The sequence below is a fragment of the Pteropus alecto genome, unplaced genomic scaffold (assembly GCF_000325575.1).
Source record: "Pteropus alecto unplaced genomic scaffold, ASM32557v1 scaffold202, whole genome shotgun sequence".
NCBI classification, from domain to species: domain Eukaryota; kingdom Metazoa; phylum Chordata; class Mammalia; order Chiroptera; family Pteropodidae; genus Pteropus; species Pteropus alecto.
Genome location: NW_006432451.1, coordinates 3,333,016 through 3,337,285, shown reverse-complemented (window position 1 = coordinate 3,337,285; position 4,270 = coordinate 3,333,016). Strand labels below are relative to the sequence as shown.

The following is a 4,270-nucleotide window of genomic DNA, read 5'->3' as shown; positions in this document are numbered from 1 at the left end:
GCGCCGCTCCAAAAGTCGTTATTTTGTTCCTACTTTGCTGTTCTCTGTGTGTGGGACTGAGTCTCCTGGCTGAGTATAAAGACAAGACACCGCCTGGATCCCTGGCATTCTGACGGACAAAAGGGCAGGGCATTTTCCCTTCTGATGCCTCAGCTTTTTTTCTGGGGCTGGCTGGGAGTGAAAGCAAGGCTGATGCCATATGGCAGTTCCACTTTCTCAGCAATAGAAGCAAATTTTTCTAAATTGGAAAGCCGGCCATCAGCCTTTCCGACTGTCTTTTGTGCCTGATTTTCTCCCTTCAAGGTGATTTGACTTTCTGCCTCCGGTCAAATTCCACATGCTGAAACTTTCATCCTTAAGAAGCAGAAACAAGGAGTTTCACCTGCCAGAACTCCCCAAATATCTTTGCTGTCAGGCTCAGGGTGAGCCACAGGTGACAGGAGGAGCAGGAGGTGCACAGATGAGTAAGGCTGAGCACGGAGCCCCTGTGAGCTGTGCAGGCTGAGCGCTCTGGGCTGCTGTCATCTCCTGGGGGTTGTTCTTCCCATACTTGGTGTCATGGAGTTTTTTTTGAATTGGGAAACATCTTAGAGCTCTGATTCTCAAAGTGTAGCCCAGGGAATCACCTGGGGAGCTTTAAAAAATATCGGGTTCAAAATCAAAACCACAAGATACCACCCTACACCCATTAGGATGGCTACCATTAAAAAAAAAAAAAAAAGACAAGTGTTGGCAAGGATATGGAGAAACTGGAACCTTGGTGCACCGTTGGTGGATGTAAAATGGTGCAGCCACTATAGAAAACAGTATGGAGGTCTCTCAAAAAAAAAAAAAAAAAATAGAGCTACCATGTGATCCAGCAATTCCACTTCTGGGTATCTACCCAAAAGAATTGAAAGCAGAGTTTCCTGTGTTCACTGTAGCACTACAGCCATAGACTGTTTAACGATGGGGATATGTTCTGAGAAATTTGTCCTTAGGCAATTTCATCGTTATATGAAAATCATAGAGTGCACTGATAAAACCTATTTAGTATCGCCTACTACACACCTAAAATATATGGTATAGCCTATTGCTCCTAGGCTGCAAACCTTTACAGCATGTTAGTATAAAAAAAAAAAAAAACAAAAAAAAAAACCACAAGATTAAATCAGGTGAAAATAATGCAATCAAGACATGCGTAAATGGGAGACACTGCTTGCTGTCAGTGTAACAGCATCTCTTTTATAGTAAACTTTTCTAAAATAACTATAAAAAGTATAGTAAATACATAAGCCAGTAACAGTCATTCATTATCATTATCAGGTATTATGTACTGTACATAATTGTACGTGCTATACTTTTATACAACTGGTGGCATAGCAGGTTTGTTTATACCAGCATCACCACAAACACGTGAGTTATGCGTTGCACTGCAATGTTATGGTGACTATGATGTCACTAGGCAATAAGAATTTTTCAGCTTCATTATAATCTTATGGGACTGCCATCATATGTCATTATATGGCACACGACTTATTCACAACAGCCAAGAGGCAGAAGCTACCCAAGTGTCCATCAAATGAATGTACAGAGAAAATGTGGCCCATACACACAATGAAATATTATGCAGCCTTAAAAAAGAAGGACATTTTGTCACATGCCACAAGATGGATGAAACTTAAGGACATACACTAAGTGAAAGAAGCTAGTCACAAAAAGATAAATACTGTATGATTTCGTTACTTATGTAAAGTACCAGAAAAAGTCAATTATAGAAAGTAGAATGGTGGCTGCAAAGGGCTAGGAAGGGAGAGGAAAATTAGTATTTAATGAGTATAAAGTTTTAATTTTGCAAGATGAAAAAGTTCTAGAGATCTGTTACAAAATAATATAAATTTACTTAACACTACTGTACACTTAAAAATAGTTAAGATGGTAGATATAATGTTATGCATGGTTTTTAACCATTATTTTTTTTAAAAGGGAGCTTATTTCCATTTGGAAATGCAAACAATTGACCAAAAAAATAAAAAAAAAAAAGCCAGATTCCTGCGCTTTGCCAGACATCCAGATTCATAATCCCTACAGAGGAGGCTTAGGAAGCTGCCTTTTAAACAAGCACTCAGGTAATTCTTAAACCCAATAATGATTCTCATCTTAGATGTTGTGATTAAGAAAACAGGCTCTGAAACCAAACAGCTTGGCAACCAAAGTGACCCTAGAAAAACAACTTGTCCTCTCTGTGCCTTAGTTTTCTCATCTGTGTAATGGGGAGGCTAATAGCTCCTCATAGATAGGAATGTTGTTAAGGATTGAATTAGTTAACAATCAAAAACATTCGATCCACATATATACTATGATTATCAAAATCAAGAGCCTCTTTTTGTCCAAGGGGAGCTAAGGCCCAGAGAAGAGAGACGCCTTATCTAAGCTCATTCCTCAATGTGGTGCCAGAGCCAGGAGAAGGACCCTGCTCACAGGCCACCATACATGGCTCACCTGCCACTGTGCTATACTGTGCCTCAGTCCCTGAGTGCCTGGCCAGGAGACTGGTTCACCGCACTGACAGACTGGAGAAATTGCAGCCCTTCCCTGAACACGTGTGCCTTTCCCCAGGATGCCTCCAGGTTAACCTGGCATTATTTCATTTCCCTGGCAGATAGAGCGAGGGTTGCTTTAGGCAAGACATGAACACTAGATGTGCGGTTGGAGGTCGTGTGGGTGTACTGACTGGGAGCTGTCTGCCTCTATCATTGACCCCAAGCCTTTGTGTGCCTGACATCTCTGGCTTCTGGGGATGTGACAGAGCCAGCACAGAAGCATACAGAGCACAGCCTCTATGAGGGTGCCAGGTCCAATAGAAAAACTGTATGAACAAATGCAAACTAATGGCTTGGGTATAACACTAAGAACAGTGACAGATAAAGTAGTTTGCTTATTTACTGAGTGCCTAGCTCTGTTAACGGCTATTATCTCATTTTACAGATGATGAAATTAAGACACAAAGGATTTAACTAAATCACCCCAAGCCACACAGCTAGTAAAGTGAAAGTAGCCTGGCATTTTACTGTCCTGAGTCTCAATGTCCTCATCTGTAAGATGGGCATAATAATAGGAGCTGCAAAACAAGGGGGCTACATTCAGAGGTGAAAATGGCCAGTCAATATTTGTTGTGTGAGTTTGCTGAAAGAAGCACAGACACTGAGGTCCCCATAATCCTTTTGGGGGAGTTCTGTGCAGGGTGGAGAGCAAGGAGACCTCTGTGGGGAGGCTACCTCCAAGATGGAGGAATGGGTTGGGCACAGGAGCACAACTGGCCCCTCAGGGTCTTGTGGGCCTGGGGCTCAGACCACAGGTCTATGGTTGTCTTCTCTGGAGCCAGGTGCCAGCCAGGCTTGGTGGCGCAGGTGTTGGAATGTGTTGAATTTGAATGAAGGTAACAGCTTTGAGGGATGAGATAAAGATTCCACCTGTCATTGAGCGTTTCCACAGTCACCACTGTTGCTTTTTTTTCTTTAAATATTTCTTTGGAGGAAGGGACATCTACTCAATTAGGGGTTTCTAATTTTTCTTAAACCTATCATGCCATGAATTCATAGGGAATGGGCTCCAGCAGCACAGGTTCCTTTCCATTCATTCTCACAAAGTGCGCTTCTCTGGGTGGAACAGGCTGGCGCTTCAGTTGAACCCAGGCACCTTCCTCTTTGGCTTCCTTCTGTTTTTGATCATTTTCCTTCACACATTTCAGAAAGTGATCTTGGCTCTTAGAGTGCTTAATATGCTCAATATGTACATGAATTCTCTTGGCAAGAATCTTGCCCTTAACTGTTTGTTTACAACAATACCAACTGCATGCTGGGTAATATTGCAAACTTTTCCTGTTTTGCCATGGTAACATTTGTGGGGCATTCCTTTTCGAACAGTGCCCATTCCCTCGATGTCTATACTATCACGTTTCTTGTAGATTCGCATGTATGTGCCCAAAGGAAAAACTCCATGTTTTCTAAAAGGCCTAGAGAACATATAGCGAGTGCCTTTCCTCCTTCCCTTTGTGTTGGTCATTTTGGTGAATTACTGGAAGATGGAGGTTCTGGCTGAAAGACCACTGTTGCTTTTTTCTTCACTGGCGTTCAGCACCTGTGGGTGGGGCATGGTATGCTTTGAGGGGGCCTGGGTCCTCAATCCTGCCTTGGCTCATTCAGCTGTGGGTAGGGCTGAAGGGACAGAGTTGGGTGAGGGGGACAGATAGGGCTCAGAGCCTCCGCGGCCAGCCCAGCTACCATTCCCT

General features: G+C 42.9%; 1 pseudogene; it reads right to left on the bottom strand.

The window, feature by feature from the left end:
- Window positions 1-3,562: 3,562 nt before the first annotated feature.
- Window positions 3,563-4,067, bottom strand: LOC107195351 (annotated as a pseudogene).
- Between the last annotated feature and the right edge of the window lie 203 nt (window positions 4,068-4,270).